Raw genomic sequence first — 25,287 nt, 5'->3', positions numbered from 1 at the left:
TGAACGTTAATATTAACTATCAGTTTTGCGTCGGATTCAAAAATCTAGACTCACAGGAGACGGACCATATGGTGCCCGAGGCAGTAATATGCCCTTGGAGACAAGTCGGCTGGAGGACGATGTATTTAATCTCGACGCAATTTGAGTGTTCCATCGTCATTATTAGGCTTGAACGTTACAATTAACAATCAGTTTTGCGTCGGATTAGAAAATCTAGACTCACAGGAGAACGAACATCAGGTGCCCGAGGCAGCAATAGACCCTTGGAGACAAGTCGGCTGAAGGACGAAGTATTGAATCTCGACGCAATTTGAGTGTTCCATCGTCATTAGGAGGCCGTGAACGTTAAAATTAACTATCAGTTTTGCGTCGGATTCAAAAATCTAGACTGACAGGAGACGGACCATTTGGTGACCGAGGCAGCAATATCCCCTTGGAGACAATTCGGCTGATGGACGATGAATTGAGTCTCGACGCAATTTCAGTGTTCTATCATCATTATGAGGCGCTGAACGTTACAATTCACTATCATTTTTGCGTCGGATTTGAAAATCTAGACTCACAGGAGAACGGCCATAAGGTGCCCGAGGCAGCAATAGACCCTTGGCGACAAGTCGGCTGAAGGACGATGTATTGAATCTCGACGCAATATGAGTGTTCCATCGTCATTAGGAGGCCCTAACGTTAAAATTAACTATCAGTTTTGCGTCGGATTCGAAAATCTAGACTCACAGAAGAACAACCATAAGGTGCCCGAGGCAGCAGTATCCCCTTGGAGACAAGTCGGCTGGAGGAGGATGTATTGAATCTCGACGCAATTTAAGTGTTCCAACGTCATTAGGAGGCCCTGAACGTTACAATTAACAATCACTTTTGCGTCGGATTAGAAAATCTAGACTCACAGGTGAACGTCCATAAGGTGCCAGAAGCAGCAATAGAACCTTGGAGACAAATCGGCTGAATGCCGATCTATTGAATCTCGACGCAATTTGAGTGTTCCATCGTCATTAGGAAGCCCTGAACGATACAATTAACAATCAATTTCGCGTCGGATTCGAAAATCTAGACTCACATGAGAGCGACCCGAGGCAGCAATATCCCCATGAACCCAAGTCGGCTGGAGGACGATGTATTGAATTTCGACGCAATTTGAGTGATCCATCGTCATTAGGAGGCCCTGAACGTTACAATTAACTACCAATTTTTGCGTCCGATTCAAAAATCTAGACTCACAGGAGACGGACCATTTGGTGACCGCGGCAGCAATATCCCTTTGGAGACAAGTCGGCTGGAGGACAATGTATTGAATCTCGACGCAATTTGCGTGTTCCATCGTCATTAGGCGGCGCTGATCGTTACAATTAACTATCATTTTAGCGGCGGATTCGAAAATGTACTCACAGGAGAAGGATCATATGGTGCCCGAGACAGTAATATCGCCTTGGATACAAGTCGGCTGGAGGACGATATATTGAATATCGACGCGATTTGAGTGTTCCATCGCCATTAGGAGGCCCTGAACGTTACAATTAACGATCAGATTTGCGTCGGATTCGAAAATCTAGACTCACAGGAAAACGATCATAAGGTGCCCCAGGCAGCAATAGACACTTGGAATCAAGTCGGCTAGAGGACGATGTAATGGATCGCGACGCAATTTGAGTGTTCCATCGTAACTAGGAGGCCCAGAATGTTTCAATTAACTATCAGTTTTTCGTCGGATTCGAAAATCTAGACTCACTTGCGACGGACCATAAGGTGCCCGAGGCTATATCCCCTTGTAGACCAGTGCGCTGGAGGACGATGTATTGAATCGCGACGCAAATTGAGTGCTCCATCGTGATTAGGAGGCCCTGAGCGTTACAATTACATTTTGGCGTCGGATTCCAAAATCAAGACACACAGGAGAACGACCATATGGTGCCCGAGGCAGCAATAGATCCTTGGAGACAAGTCGGCTGGAGGACGATGTATTGACTCTCGACGCAATTTGAGTGATTCATCGTCATTAGGAGGCGATGAACGTTACAATTAACTATAATTTCAGCATCGGATTCGAAAATCTACTCACAGGAGAAGGATCTTATGGTGCCCGAGACAGCAATATCCCCTTGGATACAAGTAGGCTGGAGGGCGAAGTATTGAATCTCGACGCAATTTGAGTGTTCCATCGTCATTAGGAGGCCTTGAACGTTACAATTAACAATCAGTTTTGCGTCGGTTTAGAAAATCTAGACTCACAGGAGAACGAACATAAGGTGCCCGAGGCAGCAATATGCCCTTGGAGACAAGTCGGCTGGAAACCGATGTATTGAATCTCGACGCAAGTTGAGTGTTCCATCGTCATTATGAGGCCCTGAACATTACAATTAACTATCAGTTTTGCGTCGGATTCTAAAATCTAGACTCACAGGAGACGGATCATATGGTGCCCGAGGCAGCAATATGCCCTTGGAGACAAGTCGACTGGAAAACGATGTATTGAATCTCGACGCAATTTGAGTGTTCCATCGTCATTATGAGGCCCTGAACATTACAATTAACTATCAGTTTTGCGTCGGATTCAAAAATCTAGACGCACAGGAGACGGACCATATGGTGCCCGAGGCAGCAATATGCCCTTGGAGACAAGTCGGCTGGAGGACGATGTATTTAATCTCGACGCAATTTGAGTGTTCCATCGTCATTAGGAGGCCCTGAACGTTACTATTAACTATCAGTTTTGCGTCGGATTCAAAAATCTAGACGCACAGGAGACGGGCCATATGGTGCCCGAGGCAGCAATATGCCCTTGGAGACAAGTCGGCTGGAGGACGATGTATTTAATCTCGACGCAATTTGTGTGTTCCATCATCACTATTAGGCTTGAACGTTACAATTAACAATCAGTTTTGCGTCGGATTAGAAAATCTAGACTCACAGGAGAACGAACATAAGGTGCCCGAGGCAGCAATAGACCCTAGGAGACAAGTCGGCTGAAGGACGAAGTATTGAATCTCGACGCAATTTGAGTGTTCCATCGCCATTAAGAGCCGCTGAACGTTACAATTAACTATCAGTTATGCGTCTGATTCGCAAATCTAGACTCACAGGAGAACGACCATAAGGTGCCCGAGGCAGCAATAGACCATGGGAGACAAGACGGGTGAAGGACGATGTATAGAATCTCGGCGCAATTTGAGTGTTCCATCGTCATTAGGAGGCCCTGAACGTTAAAATTAACTATCAGTTTTGCGTCGGATTCAAAAAACAAGACTCACAGGAGAACGACCATAAGGTGCCCGAGGCAGCAATAGACCCTTGGAGACAAGTCAGTTGAAGGACGATGTTTTGAATCCCGACGCAATTTGAGTGTCCCATCGTCATTAGGAGGCCCTGAGCGTTACAATTAACTATCATTTTTGTGTCGGATTCGAAAATCTAGTCTCACAGGAGAACGACCATAAAGTGCTCGAGGCAGCAATAGACCCTTGGAGACAAGTCGGCTGGAGGACCATGTATTGACTTTCGACGCAATTTCAGTGTTCCATCGTCATTATGACTCCCTTAACATTACAATTAACAATCAGTTCTGCGTCGGATTCGAAAATCTAGACTCACAGGAAAACGATCATAAGGTGCCCGAGGCAGCAATATCCCCTTGGAGACAAGTCGGCTGGAGGACGATGTATTGAATCTTTACGCAATTTGAGTGTTCCATCGTCATTAGGAGGCCCTGAACGTTACAATTGACTATCGTTTTTGCGTCGGATTAGAAAATCTAGACTCACAGGAGAACGACCATAAGGTGCCCGAGGCAGCAGTAGACCCTTGGAGGCAAGTCAGTTGAAGGACGATATTTTGAATCTCGATGCAATTTGAGTGTCCCATCGTCATTAGGAGGCCCTGAGCGTTACAATTAACTATGTTTCTCGTCGGATTCAAATATGTAGACTCACGGGAGACGGACCATATGGTGCCCGAGGCAGCAATAGTCCCTTGGAGACAAGTCGGCTGGAGTATGATGTATTGACTCTCGACGCAATTTGAGTGATCCATCGTCATTAGGATGCGATGAACGTTACAATTAACTATCATTTTAGAATCGAATTCGAAAATCTACTCCCAGGAGAAGGATCATATGGTGTCCGAGACAGCAATATCCCCATGGATACAAGTCGGCTGGATGACGATGTATTGAATCTCGACGCAATTTGAGTGATACATCGTCATCAGGAGGCCCTGAACGTTACAATTAACTATCATTTTTTGCGTCGGACTCAAAAATCTAGACTCACAGGAGATGTAACATTTGGTGACCGAGGCAGCAATATCCCTTTGGAGACAAGTCGGCTGGAGGACAATGTATTGAATCTCGACGCAATTTGAGTGATCCATCGTCATTAGGAGGCGCTGAACGTTACAATTAACTATCAGTTTTGCGTCGGATTCGAAAATCTAGACTCACAGGAGAACGACCATAAGGTGCCCGAGGCAGCGATAGACCCTTGGAGGCAAGTCAGTTGCAGGACGATGTTTTGAATCTTGACTCAATTTGAGTGCCCCATCGTCATTAGGAGGCCCTGAGCGTTACAATTAACTATCAGTTTCTCGTCGGATTCAAAAATGTAGACTCACGGGAGGCGGACCATATGGTGCCCGAGGCAGCAATATGCCCTTGGAGACAAGTCGGTTGGAGGCCGACGTATCTAATCTCGACGAAATTTGAGTGTTCCATCGTCATTAGGAGGCCCTGAACATTACAATTAACTATCATTTTTGCGTCGGATTCTAAAATCTAGACTCACAGGGTAACGACCATAAGGTGCCCGAGGCTACAATAGACCCTTGGAGACAAATCGGCTGAATGCCGATCTATTGAATCTCGACGCAATTTGAGTGTTCCATCGTCATTAGGAAGCCCTGAACGTTACAATTAACAATCAGCTTCGCGTCGGATTCGAAAATCTAGACTCACATGAGAGCGACCATAAGGAGCCCGATCCAGCAATATCCCCATGAAGACAAGTCGCCTGGAGGACGATGTATTGAATCTCGACGCAATTTGTGTGTTCCATCGTCATTAGGAGGCCCTGAACGTTACAATTAACTATCAGTTTTGCGTCGGATTCGAAAATCTAGACTCACAGGAAAACGATCATAAGGTGCCCCAGGCAGCAATAGACACTTGGAGTCAAGTCGGCTAGAGGACGATGTAATGGATCGCGACGCATTTTGAGTGTTCCATCGTAACTAGGAGGCCCTGAATGTTACAATTAACTATCAGTTTTTCGTCGGATTCGAAAATCTAGACTCACTTGCGACGGACCATAAGGTGCCCGAGGCTATATCCCCTTGTAGACCAGTGCGCTGGAGGACGATGTATTGAATCGGGACGCAATTTGAATGCTCCATCGTCATTAGGAGGCCCTGAGCGTTACAATTAACCATCATTTTTGCGTCGGATTCCAAAATGTAGACACACAGGAGAACGACCATATGGTGCCTGAGGCAGCAATAGACCCTTGGAGACAAGTCGGCTGGAGGACGATGTATTGACTCTCGACGCAATTTGAGTGATCCATCGTCATAAGGAGGCGATGAAGGTTACAATTAACTATCATTTTAGCATCGGATTCGAAAATCTACTCCCAGTAGAAGGATCATATGGTGATCGAGACAGCAATATCCCCTTGGATACAAGTCGGCTGGAGGACGATGTATTTAATCTCGACGCAATTTGAGTGATCCATCGTCATTAGGAGGCCCTGAACGTTACAATTAAGTATCATTTTTTGCGTCGGATTCAAAAATCTAGACTCACAGGGGACGGACCATTTGGTGACCGAGGCAGCAATATCCCTTTGGAGACAAGTCGGCTGGAGGATAATGTATTGAATCTTGTCGCAATTTGAGTGTTCCATTGTCATTAGGAGGCGCTGAACGTTACAATTAACTATCATTTTAGCGTCGCATTTGAAAATCTACTCACAGGAGAAGGATCATATGGTGCCCGAGACAGTAATATCGCCTTGGATACAAGTCGGCTGGAGGACGATGTATTGAACCTTGACGCAATTCGAGTGTTGCATCGTCATTAGGTGGCCCTGAACGTTACAATTAACAATCATTTTTGCGTCGGATTCGAAAATCTAGTCTCACAGGAGATCGATCATAAGGTGCCCCAGGCAGCAATAGACCCTTGGAGACCAGTCGGCTGGAGGACGATGTATTGACTCTCGACGCAATTTGAGTGTTCCATAATCATTAGGAGGCGCTGAACGTTACAATTAACTATCATTTTAGCGTCGGATTAGAAAATCTACTCGCAGGAGAAGGATCATATGGTGCCCGAGACAGCAATATCCCCTTGGATACAAGTCGGCTGGATGACGATGTATTGAATCTCGACGCAATTTGAGTGATCCATCGTCATTAGGAGGCCCTGAACGTTACAATTAACTATCATTTTTTGCGTCGGATTCAAAAATCTAGACTCACCGAGGCAGCAATATCCCTTTGGAGACTAGTCGGCTGGAGGACAATGTATTGAATCTCGACGCAATTTGAGTGTTCCATCGTCATTAGGAGGCGCTGAACGCTACAATTAACTATCATTTTAGCGTCGGATTCGATAATCTACTCACAGGAGAAGGATCATATGGTGCCCCAGGCAGCAATATCCCCTTGGACACAAGTCGGCTGGAGGACGATGTATTGAATCTCAACGCAATATGAGTGTTCCATCGTCATTAGGAGGCGCTGAACGTTACAATTAAATATCAGTTATGCGTCGGATTCTAAAATCTAGACTCACAGGAGAACGACCATAAGGTGCCAGAGGCAGCAACAGACCCTTGGAGACAAGTCGGCTGGAGGCCGATGTATTGAATCTCGACGCAATTTGAGTGTTCCATCGTCATTGTGAGGCCCTGAACGTTACCATTAATTATAATTTTTGCGTCGGATTCGAAAATCTAGACGCACAGGAGAACGACCATAAGGTGCCCGAGGCAGCAATAGACCCTTGGAGTCAAGTCGGCTGGAGGACGATGTATTGGATCGTGACGCAATTTGAGTGTTCCATCGTCATTAGGAGGCCCTGAATGTTACAATTAACCATCAGTTTTTCGTCAGATTCGAAAATCTAGACTCACTGGGGACGGATCATAAGGTGCCCGAAACAGCAATATCCCCTTGGAGACCACGCCGCTGGAGGACGATGTATTGAATCGCGAAGCAATTTGAGTGATCCATCGTCATTAGGAGGCCCTGAATGTTACAATTAACTATCATTTTTTGCGTCCGATTCAAAAATCCTGACTCACAGGAGCCGGACCATTTGGTGCCCGAGACAGCAATATCCCCTTGGAGACAAGTCTGCTGATGGACGATGAATTGAATCTCGACTCAATTTGAGTGTTCTATCGTCATTAGGAGGCGCTGAACGTTACAATTCACTATCATTTTTGCGTCGGATTCGAAAATCTAGATTCACAGGAGAAGGATCATATAGTGCCCGCGACAGCAATATCCCCTTGGAGACATGTCGGCTGGATGCCGATGTATTGCATCTCGACGCAATTAGAGAGTTCCATCGTCATTAGGAGGCCCTGAACGTTACAATTAACAATCAGTTTTGCGTCGGATTAGAAAATCTAGACTCACAGGAGAACGTCCATTAGGTGCCGGAAACAGCAATAGAACCTTGGAGACAAGTCGGCTGGAGGACGATGTACTGGATCGCGAAGCAATTTGAGTGTTTCACCGTAACTAGGAGGCCCTGAAGGTTACAATTAACTATCAGTTTTTCGTCGGATTCGAAAATCTAGACTCACTTGCCACGGACCATAAGGTGCCCGAGGCTATATCCCCTTGTAGACCAGTGCGCTGGAGGACGATGTATTGAATCTCGACGCAATTTGAGTGATCCATCGTCATTAGGAGGCCCTGAACGTTACAATTAACTATCATTTTTTGCGTCCGATTCAAAAATCTAGACTCACAGGAGACGGACCATTTGGTGACCGAGGCAGCAATATCCCTTTGGAGACAAGTCGGCTGGAGGACAATGTATTGAATCTCGACGCAATTTGAGTGTTCCATCGTCATTAGGAGGCGCTGAACGTTACAATTAACTATCATTTTAGCGTCGGATTCGAAAATCTACTCACAGGAGAAGGATCATATGGTGCGCGAGACAGTAATATCGTCTTGGATACAAGTCGGCTGGAGGACGATGTATTGAATCTCGACGCAATTTGAGTGTTCCATCGCCATTAGGAGGGCCTGAACGTTAAAATTAACTATCAGTTTTGCGTCGGATTCGAAAATCTAGACTCACAGGAGATCGACCATAAGGTGCCCGAGGCAGCAATAGACCCTTGGAGGCAAGTCAGTTGCAGGACGATGTTTTGAATCTCGACGCAATTTGAGTGCCCCATCGTCATTAAGAGGCCCTAAGCGTTACAATTAACTATCAGTTTCTCGTCGGATTCAAAAATGTAGACTCACGGGAGACGGACCATATGGTGCCCGAGGCAGCAATATGCCCTTGGAGACAAGTCGGTTGGAGGCCGACGTATCTAATCTCGACGAAATTTGAGTGTTCCATCGTCATTAGGAGGCCCTGAACATTACAATTAACTATCATTTTTGCGTCGGATTCTAAAATCTAGACTCACAGGGTAACGACCATAAGGTGCCCGAGGCTACAATAGACCCTTGGAGACAAATCGGCTGAATGCCGATCTATTGAATCTCGACGCAATTTGAGTGTTCCATCGTCATTAGGAAGCCCTGAACGTTACAATTAACAATCAGCTTCGCGTCGGATTCGAAAATCTAGACTCACATGAGAGCGACCATAAGGAGCCCGATCCAGCAATATCCCCATGAAGACAAGTCGCCTGGAGGACGATGTATTGAATCTCGACGCAATTTGTGTGTTCCATCGTCATTAGGAGGCCCTGAACGTTACAATTAACTATCAGTTTTGCGTCGGATTCGAAAATCTAGACTCACAGGAAAACGATCATAAGGTGCCCCAGGCAGCAATAGACACTTGGAGTCAAGTCGGCTAGAGGACGATGTAATGGATCGCGACGCATTTTGAGTGTTCCATCGTAACTAGGAGGCCCTGAATGTTACAATTAACTATCAGTTTTTCGTCGGATTCGAAAATCTAGACTCACTTGCGACGGACCATAAGGTGCCCGAGGCTATATCCCCTTGTAGACCAGTGCGCTGGAGGACGATGTATTGAATCGGGACGCAATTTGAATGCTCCATCGTCATTAGGAGGCCCTGAGCGTTACAATTAACCATCATTTTTGCGTCGGATTCCAAAATGTAGACACACAGGAGAACGACCATATGGTGCCTGAGGCAGCAATAGACCCTTGGAGACAAGTCGGCTGGAGGACGATGTATTGACTCTCGACGCAATTTGAGTGATCCATCGTCATAAGGAGGCGATGAAGGTTACAATTAACTATCATTTTAGCATCGGATTCGAAAATCTACTCCCAGTAGAAGGATCATATGGTGATCGAGACAGCAATATCCCCTTGGATACAAGTCGGCTGGAGGACGATGTATTTAATCTCGACGCAATTTGAGTGATCCATCGTCATTAGGAGGCCCTGAACGTTACAATTAAGTATCATTTTTTGCGTCGGATTCAAAAATCTAGACTCACAGGGGACGGACCATTTGGTGACCGAGGCAGCAATATCCCTTTGGAGACAAGTCGGCTGGAGGATAATGTATTGAATCTTGTCGCAATTTGAGTGTTCCATTGTCATTAGGAGGCGCTGAACGTTACAATTAACTATCATTTTAGCGTCGCATTTGAAAATCTACTCACAGGAGAAGGATCATATGGTGCCCGAGACAGTAATATCGCCTTGGATACAAGTCGGCTGGAGGACGATGTATTGAACCTTGACGCAATTCGAGTGTTGCATCGTCATTAGGTGGCCCTGAACGTTACAATTAACAATCATTTTTGCGTCGGATTCGAAAATCTAGTCTCACAGGAGATCGATCATAAGGTGCCCCAGGCAGCAATAGACCCTTGGAGACCAGTCGGCTGGAGGACGATGTATTGACTCTCGACGCAATTTGAGTGTTCCATAATCATTAGGAGGCGCTGAACGTTACAATTAACTATCATTTTAGCGTCGGATTAGAAAATCTACTCGCAGGAGAAGGATCATATGGTGCCCGAGACAGCAATATCCCCTTGGATACAAGTCGGCTGGATGACGATGTATTGAATCTCGACGCAATTTGAGTGATCCATCGTCATTAGGAGGCCCTGAACGTTACAATTAACTATCATTTTTTGCGTCGGATTCAAAAATCTAGACTCACCGAGGCAGCAATATCCCTTTGGAGACTAGTCGGCTGGAGGACAATGTATTGAATCTCGACGCAATTTGAGTGTTCCATCGTCATTAGGAGGCGCTGAACGCTACAATTAACTATCATTTTAGCGTCGGATTCGATAATCTACTCACAGGAGAAGGATCATATGGTGCCCCAGGCAGCAATATCCCCTTGGACACAAGTCGGCTGGAGGACGATGTATTGAATCTCAACGCAATATGAGTGTTCCATCGTCATTAGGAGGCGCTGAACGTTACAATTAAATATCAGTTATGCGTCGGATTCTAAAATCTAGACTCACAGGAGAACGACCATAAGGTGCCAGAGGCAGCAACAGACCCTTGGAGACAAGTCGGCTGGAGGCCGATGTATTGAATCTCGACGCAATTTGAGTGTTCCATCGTCATTGTGAGGCCCTGAACGTTACCATTAATTATAATTTTTGCGTCGGATTCGAAAATCTAGACGCACAGGAGAACGACCATAAGGTGCCCGAGGCAGCAATAGACCCTTGGAGTCAAGTCGGCTGGAGGACGATGTATTGGATCGTGACGCAATTTGAGTGTTCCATCGTCATTAGGAGGCCCTGAATGTTACAATTAACCATCAGTTTTTCGTCAGATTCGAAAATCTAGACTCACTGGGGACGGATCATAAGGTGCCCGAAACAGCAATATCCCCTTGGAGACCACGCCGCTGGAGGACGATGTATTGAATCGCGAAGCAATTTGAGTGATCCATCGTCATTAGGAGGCCCTGAATGTTACAATTAACTATCATTTTTTGCGTCCGATTCAAAAATCCTGACTCACAGGAGCCGGACCATTTGGTGCCCGAGACAGCAATATCCCCTTGGAGACAAGTCTGCTGATGGACGATGAATTGAATCTCGACTCAATTTGAGTGTTCTATCGTCATTAGGAGGCGCTGAACGTTACAATTCACTATCATTTTTGCGTCGGATTCGAAAATCTAGATTCACAGGAGAAGGATCATATAGTGCCCGCGACAGCAATATCCCCTTGGAGACATGTCGGCTGGATGCCGATGTATTGAATCTCGACGCAATTAGAGAGTTCCATCGTCATTAGGAGGCCCTGAACGTTACAATTAACAATCAGTTTTGCGTCGGATTAGAAAATCTAGACTCACAGGAGAACGTCCATTAGGTGCCGGAAACAGCAATAGAACCTTGGAGACAAGTCGGCTGGAGGACGATGTACTGGATCGCGAAGCAATTTGAGTGTTTCACCGTAACTAGGAGGCCCTGAAGGTTACAATTAACTATCAGTTTTTCGTCGGATTCGAAAATCTAGACTCACTTGCCACGGACCATAAGGTGCCCGAGGCTATATCCCCTTGTAGACCAGTGCGCTGGAGGACGATGTATTGAATCTCGACGCAATTTGAGTGATCCATCGTCATTAGGAGGCCCTGAACGTTACAATTAACTATCATTTTTTGCGTCCGATTCAAAAATCTAGACTCACAGGAGACGGACCATTTGGTGACCGAGGCAGCAATATCCCTTTGGAGACAAGTCGGCTGGAGGACAATGTATTGAATCTCGACGCAATTTGAGTGTTCCATCGTCATTAGGAGGCGCTGAACGTTACAATTAACTATCATTTTAGCGTCGGATTCGAAAATCTACTCACAGGAGAAGGATCATATGGTGCGCGAGACAGTAATATCGTCTTGGATACAAGTCGGCTGGAGGACGATGTATTGAATCTCGACGCAATTTGAGTGTTCCATCGCCATTAGGAGGGCCTGAACGTTAAAATTAACTATCAGTTTTGCGTCGGATTCGAAAATCTAGACTCACAGGAGATCGACCATAAGGTGCCCGAGGCAGCAATAGACCCTTGGAGGCAAGTCAGTTGCAGGACGATGTTTTGAATCTCGACGCAATTTGAGTGCCCCATCGTCATTAAGAGGCCCTAAGCGTTACAATTAACTATCAGTTTCTCGTCGGATTCAAAAATGTAGACTCACGGGAGACGGACCATATGGTGCCCGAGGCAGCAATATGCCCTTGGAGACAAGTCGGTTGGAGGCCGACGTATCTAATCTCGACGAAATTTGAGTGTTCCATCGTCATTAGGAGGCCCTGAGCGTTACAATTAACTATCAGTTTCTCGTCGGATTCAAAAATGTAGACTCACGGGAGACGGACCATAAGGTGCCCGAGGCAGCAATAGACCCTTGGAGACAAATCGGCTGAATGCCGATCTATAGAATCTCGACGCAATTTGAGAGTTCCATCGTCATTAGGAAGCCCTGAACGTTACAATTAACAATCAGCTTCGCGTCGGATTCGAAAATCTTGACTCACATGAGAGCGACCATAAGGAGCCCGAGGCAGCAATATCCCCATGAAGACAAGTCGCCTGGAGGACGATGTATTGAATCTCGACGCAATTTGAGTGTTCCATCGTAACTAGGAGGCCCTGAATGTTACAATTAACTATCAGTTTTTCGTCGGATTCGAAAATCTAGACTCACTTGCGACGGACCATAAGGTGCCCGAGGCTATATCCCCTTGTAGACCAGTGCGCTGGAGGACGATGTATTGAATCGCGACGCAATTTGAATGCTCCATCGTCATTAGGAGGCCCTGAGCGTTACAATTAACTATCATTTTTGCGTCGGATTCCAAAATCTAGACACACAGGAAAACGACCATATGGTGCCCGAGGCAGCAATAGACCCTTGGAGACAAGTCGGCTGGAGGACGATGTATTGACTCTCGACGCAATTTGAGTGATCCATCGTCATAAGGAGGCGATGAACGTTACAATTAACTATCATTTTAGCATCGGATTCGAAAATCTACTCCCAGTAGAAGGATCATATGTTGCCCGAGTCAGCAATATCCACTTGGATACAAGTCGGCTGGAGGACGATGTATTGAATCTCGACGCAATTTGAGTGATCCATCGTCATTAGGAGGCCCTGAACGTTACAATTAAGTATCTTTTTTTGCGTCGGATTCAAAAATCTAGACTCACAGGGGACGGACCATTTGGTGACCGAGGCAGCAATATCCCTTTGGAGACAAGTCGGCTGGAGGACGATGTATTGACTCTCGACGCAATTTGAGTGTTCCATCGTCATTAGGAGGCGCTGAACGTTACAATTAACTATCATTTTAGCGTCCGATTAGAAAATCTACTCACAGGAGAAGGATCTTATGGTGCCCGAGACAGCAATATCCCCTTGGATACAAGTCGGCTGGAGGACGATGTATTGAATCTCGACGCAATTTGAGTGTTCCATCGTCATTAGGAGGCCTTGAACGTTACAATTAACAATCAGTTTTGCGTCGGATTAGAAAATATAGACTCACAAAGAGAACGAACATAAGGTGCCCGAGGCAGCAATAGACCCTTGGAGACAAGTCAGCTGAAGGACGATGTATTGAATCTCGACGCAATTTGAGTGTTCCATTGTCATTAGGAGGCCCTGAACGTTACAATTAACTATCAGTTTCTCGTCGGATTCAAAAATCTAGACTCACAGGAGACGGACCATATGGTGCCCGAGGCAGCAATATGCCCTTGGAGACAAGTCGGCTGGAAAACGATGTATTGAATCTCGACGCAATTTGAGTGTTCCATCATCATTATGAGGCCCTGAACATTACAATTAACTATCTGTTTTGCGTCGGATTCGAAAATCTAGACTCACAGGGGAACGACCATAAGGTGCCCGAGGCAGCAATTGACCCTTGGAGACAAGTCGGCTGAAGGACGATGTATTGAATCTCGACGCAATTTGAGTGTTCCATCGTCCGTAGGAGGCCCTGAACGTTACTATTAACTATCAGGTTTGCGTCGGATTCAAAAATCTAGACTCACAGGAGACGGACCATATGGTGCCCAAGGCAGTAATATGCCCTTGGAGACAAGTCGGCTGGAGGACGATGTATTTAATCTCGACGCAATTTGAGTGTTCCATCGTCATTATTAGGCTTGAACGTTACAATTAACGATCAGTTTTGCGTCGGAATAGAAAATCTAGACTCACAGGAGAACGAACATCAGGTGCCCGAGGCAGCAATAGACCCTTGGAGACAAGTCGGCTGAAGGACGAAGTATTGAATCTCGACGCAATTTGAGTGTTCCATCGTCATTAGGAGGCCCTGAACGTTAAAATTAACTATCAGTTTTGCGTCGGATTCAAAAATCTAGACTGACAGAAGACGGACCATTTGGTGACCGAGGCAGCAATATCCCCTTGGAGACAAGTCGGCTGATGGACGATGAATTGAATCTCGACGCAATTTCAGTGTTCTATCATCATTATGAGGCGCTGAACGTTACAATTCACTATCATTTTTGCGTCGGATTTGAAAGTCTACTCACAGGAGAAGGATCATATGGTGCCAGAGACAGCAATATCGCCTTGGATACAAGTCGGCTGGAGAACGATGTATTGAATCTCGACGCAATTAGAGAGTTCCATTGTCATTAGGAGACCCTGAACGTTACAATTACCTATCAGTTTTGCGTCGGATTCGAAAATCTAGACTCACAGGAGAATGACCATAAGGTGAATGAGGCAGCAACATCCCCTTGCAGACAAGTCGGCTGGAGGACAATGTATTGAATCTCGACGCAATTTGAGTGCTCCATCGTCATTAGGAGGCGCTGAACGTTACAATTAACTATCATTTTAGCGTCGGATTCGAAAGTCTACTCACAGGAGAAGGATCATATGGTGCCCGAGACAGCAATATCGCCTTGGATACAAGTCGGCTGGAGAACGATGTATTGAATCTCGACGCAATTAGAGAGTTCCATCGTCATTAGGTGGCCCCGGACGTTACAATTAACCATCAGTTTTGCGTCGGATTAGAAAACTAGACTCACAGGAGAACGTCCATTAGGTGCCCGAAGCAGCAATAGAACCTTGGAGACAATTCGGCTGAAGGACGATGTATTGAATCTCGACGCAATTTGAGTGCTCCATCGTCATTAGGGGGCCCTAAACATTGCAATTAACTATCATTTTTGCGTGGGATTCGAAAATCTAGACTCACAGGAGAACGGCCATAAGGTACCCGAGGCGGCAATTGACCCTTGGAGTCAAGTCGGCTGGAGGACGATGTATTGACTCTCGACGCAATTTGAGTGATCCATGGTCATTAGGAGGCGCTGTACGTTACAATTAACTATCATTTTTGCATCGGATTCGGAAATCTACTCCCAGGAGATTCATCATATGGTGCCCGAGACAGCAATATCCCCTTGGATACAAGTCGGCTGGATGACGAAGTATTGAATCTCGACGCAATTTGAGAGTTCCATCGTCATTGGGAGGCCCTGAACGTTACAATTAACTATCAGTTTTGCGTCGGATTCAAAAATCTAGACTCACAGGAGACGGACCACTTGGGGACCGAGGCAGCAATATCCCCATGCAGACAAGTCGGCTGGAGGACGATGTATTGAATCTCGACGCAACTTGAGTGTTCCATCGTCATTAGGAGGCACTGAACGTTACAATTCACTATCATTTTTGCGTCGGATTCGAAAATCTAGACTCACAGGAGGAGGAAAATATGGTGCCCGAGACAGAAATTTCCCCTTGGAGACAAGTCGGCTGGAGGCCGATGTATTGAATCGCGACGGAATTTGAGTGTTCCATCGTCATTAGGTGGCCCTGAACGTTATAATTAACCATCAGTTTTGTTTCGGGTTCGAAAGTCTAGACTCACAGCAGAACGATCATAAGGTGCCCGAGGCATCAATATTCCCTTGGAGACAAGTCGGCTGGAGGACGATGTATTGAATCTCGACGCAACTTGAGTGTTCCATCGTCATTAGGAGGCACTGAACGTTACAATTCACTATCATTTTTGCGTCGAATTCGAAAACCTAGACTCACAGGAGGAGGAAAATATGGTGCCCGAGACAGCAATATCCCCCTGGAGACAAGTCGGCTGGCAGCCGATGTATTGAATCACGACGCAATTTGAGTCCTCCATCGTCATTAGGAGGCCCTGAACGTTACAATTAACTATCAGTTTCGCGTCGGATTTGAAAATATAGACTCACAGGAGACGGACCACATGAAGCCCGAGGCAGCAATATCCCCTTGTAGACAAGTCGGCTGGAGATCAATGTATTGACTCTCGACGCAATTTGAAGGTTCCATCGTCATTAGGAGGCGCTGAGCGTTACAATTAACTATCATTTTTGCGTCGGATTCGAAAATCTAGACTCACAGGAGAACGATCATAAAGTGCCCCAGGCAGCAATATCCCCTTGGACACAAGTCGGCTGGAGGACGATGTATTGATTCTCGACGCAATATGAGTGTTCCATCGTGATTAGGAGGCGCTGAACGTTACAATTAAATATCAGTTATGCGTCGGATTCGAAAATCTAGACTCACAGGAGAACTACCATAAGGTGCCAGAGGCAGCAACAGACCCTTGGAGACAAGTCGGCTGGAGGCCGATGTATTGAAACTCGACGCAATTTGAGTGTTCCATCGTCATTGGGAGGCCCTGAACGTTACAATTAACTATAATTTTTGCGTCGGATTCAAAAATCTAGACTCACAGGAGAACGACCATAAGGTGCCCGAGGCAGCAATAGACCCTTGGAGACAAGTCGGTTGGAAGACGATGTATTGAAACTCGACGCAATTTGAGTGTTCCATCGTTATTAGGTGCCCCTGAACGTTACAATTAACAATCAGTTCTGCGTCGGGATCGAAAATCTAGACTCACTGGAGACGGACAATTAGGTGCCCGAAGAAGCAATATCCCCATGGAGACAAGTCGGCTGGAGGACGATGTATTGAATCTCGACGCAATTTGAGTGTTCCATCGTCATTAGGAGGCCCTGATCGCTACAATTAACTATCTGTTTTGCGTCGGATTCGAAAATTTAGGCTCACAGGAGAACGATCATAAGGAGCCCCAGGCAGCAATAGACCCTTTGAGACAAGTCGGCTGGAGGACGATATATTGGATCGCGACGCAATTTGAGTGTTCCATCGTAACTAGGAGGCCCTGAATGTTACAATTAACTATCAGTTTTTCGTCGGATTCGAAAAACTAGACTCGCTGGAGACGGACCATAAGGTACCCGAAGCAGCAATATCCCCTTGGAGACCAGTCCGCTGGAGGAAGCTGTATTGAATCTCGACGCAATTTGAGTGTTCAATCGTCATTAGGAGGCGCTGAACGTTACAATTAACTATCAGTTATGCGTCGGATTCGAAAATCTAGACGCACAGGAGAACGACCATAAGGTGCCCGAGGCAGCAATAGACCCTTGGAGTCAAGTCGGCTGGAGGACGATGTATTGGATCGTGACGCAATTTGAGTGTTCCATCGTCATTAGGAGGCCCTGAATGTTACAATTAACCATCAGTTTTGCGTCGGATTCGAAAATCTAGACTCACTGGAGACGGATCATAAGGTGCCCGAAACAGCAATATCCCCTTGGAGACCACGCCGCTGGAGATCGATGTATTGAATCGCGACGCAATTTGAGTGCTCCATCGTTATTAGGAGTCCCTGAACTCTACAATTAATATCAGTTTTGCGTCGGATTCGAAAATTTAGACTCACAGGAGACGGACCACATCGAGCCCGAGGCAGCAATATCCAATTGAAGACAAGTCCCCTGGAGGTCGATGTATTGACTCTCGACGCAATTTGAGTGTTCCATCGTCATTAGGAATCCCTCAACGTTACAAATAACTATCAGTTTTGCGTCAGATTCGAAAATCTAGACTCACAGGAGACGGACCATTTGGTGCCCGAGGCAGCAATAGACCCTTGGAGACAAGTCGGCTGGAGGACGATGTACTGAATCTCGACGCAATTTGAGTGTTCTATCGTCAATAGGAGGCGCTGAACGTTACAATTCACTATCATTTTTGCGTCGGATTCGAAAATCTAGACTCACAGGAGAAGGAAAATATGGGGCCCGAGACAGCAATATCCCCTTGGAGACAAGTCGGGTGGAGGCCGATGTATTGATTCGCGACGGAATTTGAGTGTTCCATCGTCATTAGGTGGCCCTGAACGTTATAATTAACTATCAGTTTTGTGTCAGGTTCGAAAATCTAGACTCACAGCAGAACGATCATAAGGTGCCCGAGGCAGCAATAGACCCTTGGAGACAAGTCGGCTGGAGGACGATTTATTGGATCGCGACGCAATTTGAGTGCTCCATCGTCATTAGGAGGCCCTGAACGTTACAATTAACTATCAGTTTTGCGTCGGATTCGAAAACGTAGAATCACCGGAGACGGACCATGTGGTGCCCGAGGCAGCAATATCCCCTGGGAGACAAGTCGGCTGGAGGACGATGTAGTGAATCTCGACGCTATTTGAGTGTTCCTTCGTCATTAGGAGGACCTAGACGTTACATATATCTATCTGTTTTGCGTCGGATTCGAAACTCTAGACTCACAGGAGAACGACCATAAGGTGCCCGAGGCAGCAATAGACTCTTGGAGACAAGTTGGCTGAATGCCGATGTATTGAATCTCGACGCAATTTGAGTGTTCCATCGTCAATAAGAGGCCCTGAACGTCACAATTAACTATTAGTTTCACGTCGGATTCGAAAATCTAGACTCACAGGAGACGCACCACATGAAGCCCGAGGCAGCAATATCCCCTTGTAGACAAGTCTGCTGATGGACGATGAATTGAATCTCGACTCAATTTGAGTGTTCTATCGTCATTAGGAGGCGCTGAACGTTACAATTCACTATCATTTTTGCGTCGGATTCGAAAATCTAGACTCACAGGAGAAGGATCATATAGTGCCCGCGACAGCAATATCCCCTTGGAGGCATGTCGGCTGGATGCCGATGTATTGAATCCCGACGCAATTTGAGTGTTCCATCGTCATTAGGTGGCCCTGAGCGTTACAATTAACTATCAGTTTTGCGTCGGATTGGAAAACCTAGACTCACAGGAGCACGTCCATAAGGTGCCCGAAGCAGCAGTAGAACCTTGGAGACAAGTCGGCTGAAGGACGATGTATTGAATCTGGACGCAATTTGAGTGTCCCATCGTCATTAGGAGGCCCTGAACGTTACAATTAACTATCAGTTTTTCGTCGGATTCGAAAATCTAGACTCACAGGAGAAGGACCGTAAGGTGCCCGAGGTGGCAACAAACCCTTGGAGACAAGTCGGCTGGAGGCCGATGTATTGAATCTCGACGCAATTTGAGTGTTGCATCGTCATTAGGTGGCCCTGAACGTTACAAGTAACAGTCATTTTTGCGTCGGATTCGAAAATCTAGTCTCACAGGAGAACGATCATATGGTGCCCCAGGCAGCAATAGACCCTTGGAGACCAGTCGGCTGGAGGACGATGTATTGACTCTAGACGCAATTTGAGTGTTCCATCGTCATTAGGAGGCGCTGAACGTTACAGTTAACTATCATTTTAGCGTCGGATTAGAAAATCTACTCACAGGAGAAGGATCTTATGGTGCCTGAGACAGCAATATCCCCTTGGATACAAGTCGGCTGGAGGACGATGTATTGAATCTCGACGCAATTTGAGTGTTCCATCGTCATTAGGAGGCCTTGAACGTTACAATTAACAATCAGTTTTGCGTCGGATTAGAAAATATAGACTCACAGGAGAACGAACATAAGGTGCCCGAGGCAGCAATAGACCCTTGGAGACAAGTCAGCTGAAGGACGATGTATTGAATCTCGACGCAATTTGAGTGTTCCATTGTCATTAGGAGGCCCTGAACGTTACAATTAACTATCAGTTTCTCGTCGGATTCAAAAATCTAGACTCACAGGAGACGGACCATATGGTGCCCGAGGCAGCAATATGCCCTTGGAGACAAGTCGGCTGGAAAACGATGTATTGAATCTCGACGCAATTTGAGTGTTCCATCGTCATTATGAGGCCCTGAACATTACAATTAACTATCAGTTTTGCGTCGGATTCGAAAATCTAGACTCACAGGGGAACGACCATAAGGTGCCCGAGGCAGCAATTGACCCTTGGAGACAAGTCGGCTGAAGGACGATGTATTGAATCTCGACGCAATTTGAGTGTTCCATCGTCCGTAGGAGGCCCTGAACGTTAAAATTAACTATCAGTTTTGCGTCGGATTCAAAAATCTAGACTGACAGGAGACGGACCATTTGGTGACCGAGGCAGCAATATCCCCTTGGAGACAAGTCGGCTGATGGACGATGAATTGAATCTCGACGCAATTTCAGTGTTCTATCATCATTATGAGTCGCTGAACGTTACAATTCACTATCATTTTTGCGTCGGATTTGAAAGTCTACTCACAGGAGAAGGATCATATGGTGCCAGAGACAGCAATATCGCCTTGGATACAAGTCGGCTGGAGAACGATGTATTGAATCTCGACGCAATTAGAGAGTTCCATCGTCATTAGGAGGCCCTGAACGTTACAATTAACAATCAATTTCGCGTCGGATTCGAAAATCTAGACTCACATGAGAGCGACCCGAGGCAGCAATATCCCCATGAACCCAAGTCGGCTGGAGGACGATGTATTGAATTTCGACGCAATTTGAGTGTTCCATCGTCATTAGGAGACCCTGAACGTTACAATTACCTATCAGTTTTGCGTCGGATTCGAAAATCTAGACTCACAGGAGACGGACCGTATGGTGCCCGAGGCAGCAATATCCCCTTGGAGACAAGTCGGCTGGGTGCCGATGTATTGAATCTCGACGCAATTTGTGTGTTCCATCGTCATTAGGAGGCCCAGAACGTTACAATTAACTATCAGTTCTGCGTCGGGATCGAAAATCTAGACTCACTGGAGACGGACAACTAGGTGCCCGAAGAAGCAATATCCCCATGGAGACAAGTCGGCTGGAGGACGATATATTGGATCGCGACGCAATTTGAGTGTTCCATCGTAACTAGGAGGCCCCGAATGTTACAATTAACTATCAGTTTTTCGTCGGATTCGAAAAACTAGACTCACTGGAGACGGACCATAAGGTACCCGAAGCAGCAATATCCCCTTGGAGACCAGTCCGCTGGAGGAAGCTGTATTGAATCTCGACGCAATTTGAGTGTTCAATCGTCATTAGGAGGCGCTGAACGTTACAATTAACTATCAGTTATGCGTCGGATTCGAAAATCTAGACGCACAGGAGAACGACCATAAGGTGCCCGAGGCAGCAATAGACCCTTGGAGTCAAGTCGGCTGGAGGACGATGTATTGGATCGTGACGCAATTTGAGTGTTCCATCGTCATTAGGAGGCCTTGAATGTTACAATTAACCATCAGTTTTACGTCGGATTCGAAAATCTAGACTCCCTGGAGACGGATCATAAGGTGTCCGAAACAGCAATATCCCCTTGGAGACAAGTCTGCTGATTGACGATGAATTGAATGTCGACTCAATTTGAGTGTTCTATCGTCATTAGGAGGCGCTGAACGTTACAATTCACTATCATTTTTGCGTCGGATTCGAAAATGTAGACTCACAGGAGAAGGATCTTATAGTGCCCGCGACAGCAATATCCCCTTCGAGGCATGTCGATTGGATGCCGATGTATTGAATCTCGACGCAATTTGAGTGTTCCATCGTCATTAGGTGGCCCTGAGGGTTACAAATAACCATCAGTTTTGCGTCGGGTTCGAAAATCTAGACTTACAGGTGAACGATCATAAGGTGCCCGAGGCTATATCCCCTTGGAGACCAGTCCTCTGGAGGACGATGTATTGAATCGCGACGCAATTTGAGTGCTCCATCGTCATTAGGAGGCCCTGAACGTTACAACTAACTATTGGTTTCGCGTCGGGTTCAAAAATCTAGGCTCACAGGAGACGGACCATGTGGTGCCCGAGGCAGCGATATCCCGTTGGAGGCAAGTCGGCTGGAGGACGATGTAGTGAATCTCGACGCAATTTGAGTGTTCCTTCGTCATTAGGAGGCCCAGAACGATACAATTAACTATCTGTTTTACGTCGGATTCGAAAATCTAGACTCACAGGAGAACGACCATAAGGTGCCCGAGGCAACAATAGATTCTTGGAGACAAGTTGGCTGAATGCCGATGTGTTGAGTCTCGACGCAATTTGAGTGTTCCATCGTCATCAGGAGGCGCTGAACGTTACAATTAACTATCATTTTTGAGTCGGATTCTAAAATCTAGTCACACAGAAGACGGACCATATGGTGCCCGAGGCAGCAATATCCCCTTGGAGACAAGTCGGCTCGGGGCCGATGTATTGAATCTCGACGCAATTTGAGTGTTCTATCGTGATTAGGAGGCGCTGAACGTTACAATTCATTATCATTTTTGCGTCGGATTCGAAAGACTAGACTCACTGGAGACGGACCATAAGGTACCCGAAGCAGCAATATCCCCTTGGAGACCAGTCCGCTGGAGGAAGCTGTACTGAATCTCGACGCAATTTGAGTGTTCAATCGTCATTAGGAGGCGCTGAACGTTACAATTAACTATCAGTTATGCGTCGGATTCGAAAATCTAGACGCACAGGAGAACGACCATAAGGTGCCCGAGGCAGCAATAGACCCTTGGAGTCAAGTCGGCTGGAGGACGATGTATTGGATCGTGACGCAATTTGAGTGTTCCATCGCCATTAGGAGGCCCTGAATGTTACAATTAACCATCAGTTTTTCGTCGGATTCGAAAGACTAGACTCACTGGAGACGGACCATAAGGTAGCCGAAGCAGCAATATCCCCTTGGAGACCAGTCCGCTGGAGGAAGCTGTATTGAATCTCGACGCAGTTTGAGTGTTCAATCGTCATTAGGAGGCGCTGAACTTTACAATCAACTATCAGTTTTGCGTCGGATTCGAAAATCTAGACTCACAGGAGACGGACCACATCGAGCCCGAGGCAGCAATATCCAATTGAAGACAAGTCGGCTGGAGGTCGAACGCTATTTGAGTGTTCCATCGTCATTAGGAGGCCCTCAACGTTACAAATAACTATCAGTTTTGCGTCAGATTCGAAAATCTAGACTCACAGGAGACGGACCATTTGGTGCCCGAGGCAGCAATAGACCCTTGGAGACAAGTCGGCTGGAGGACGATGTACTGAATTTCGACGCAATTTGAGTGTTCAATCGTCATTAGGTGGCGCTGAACGTTACAAATCACTATCATTTTTGCGTCGGATTCGAAAATCTAGACTCACAGGAGAAGGAAAATATAGGGCCCGAGACAGCAATATCCCCTTGGAGACAAGTCGGCTGGAGGCCGATGTATTGAATCGCGACGTAATTTGAGTGTTCCATCGTCATTAGGTGGCCCTGAACGTTATAATTATCTATCAGTTTTGCGTCGGGTTCGAAAATCTAGACTCACAGGTGAACGATCATAAGGTGCTCGAGGCTATATCCCCTTGGAGACCAGTCCTCTGGAGGACGATGTATTGAATCGCGACGCAATTTGAGTGCTCCATCGTCATTAGGAGGCCCTGAACGTTACAATTAACTATTGGTTTCGCGTCGGGTTCAAAAATCTAGGTTCACAGGAGACGGACCATATGGTGCCCGAGGCAGCAATATCCCCTTGGAGACAAATCGGCTGGCGGCCGATGTATTGGATCTCGACGGAATTTGAGTGTTCCATCGTCATTAGGAGGCCCTGAACATTTCCATTACCTATCAGTTTTGCTTGGATTCTAAAATCCAGACTCACAGGAGAACGATCATTAGGAGCCCGAGGCAGCAATATCCCCTTGGAGAACAGTCCGCTGGAGGACGATGTATTAAATCGCGACGCAATTTGAGTGCTCCATCGTCATTAGGAGGCCCTGAACGTTACAGTTAACTATTAGTTTCGCGTCGGGTTCAAAAATCTAGGCTCACAGGAGACGAACCATATGGTGCCCGAGGCAGCAATATCCCCTTGGAGACAAGTCGGCTGGATGCCGATATATTGGATCGCGACGCATTATGAGTGTTCCATCGTAACTAGGAGGCCCTGAATATGACAATTAACTATCAGTTTTTCGTCGGATTCGAAAAACTAGACTCACTGGAGACGGACCATAAGGTACCCGAGGCAGCAATATCCCCTTGGAGACCAGTCCGCTGGAGGACGATGTATTGAATCTCGACGCAATTTGAGTGTTCCATCGTCATTAGGAGGCCCTGAATGTTACAATTAACTATCAGTTTTTCGTCGGATTCGAAAATCTAGACTCACTGGTGACGGACCATAAGGTGCCCGAAACAGCAATATCCCCTTGGAGACCAGGCCGCTGGAGGACGATGTATTGAATCGCGACGCAATTTGAGTGCTCCATCGGTATTAGGAGTCCCTCAACGTTACAATTAACTATCAGTTTTGCGTCGGATTCCAAAATCTAGACTCACAGGAGACGGACCACATCGAGCCCGAGGCAGCAATATCCCCTTGAAGACAAGTCGGCTGGAGGTCGATGTATTGACTCTCTACGCAATTTGAGTGTTCCATCGTCATTAGGGGGCCCTCAACGTTACAATTGACTATCAGTTTTGCGTCGGATTCGAAAATCTAGACTCACAGGAGACGGACCATTTGGTGCCCGAGGCAGCAATAGACCCTTGGAGACAAGTCGGCTAGAGGACGATGTACTGAATCTCGACGCAATTTGAGTGTTCTATCGTCATTAGGAGGCGCTGAACATTACAATTCACTATCATTTTTGCGTCGGATTCGAAAATCTAGACTCACAGGAGAAGGAAAATATGGTGCCCGAGACAGCAATATCCCCTTGGAGACAGGTCGGCTGGAGGCCGACGTATTGAATCGCGACGGAATTTGAGTGTTCCATCGTCATTAGGTAGCCCTGAACGTTATAATTAACTATCAGTTTTGTGTCGGGTTCGAAAATCTAGACTCACAGCAGAACGATCATAAGATGCCCAAGGCAGCAATAGACCCTTGGAGA

This window comes from Schistocerca serialis, chromosome 6 (genome assembly GCF_023864345.2).
Source record: "Schistocerca serialis cubense isolate TAMUIC-IGC-003099 chromosome 6, iqSchSeri2.2, whole genome shotgun sequence".
NCBI classification, from domain to species: Eukaryota; Metazoa; Arthropoda; class Insecta; order Orthoptera; family Acrididae; genus Schistocerca; species Schistocerca serialis.
This window is presented reverse-complemented; position numbering follows the sequence as displayed.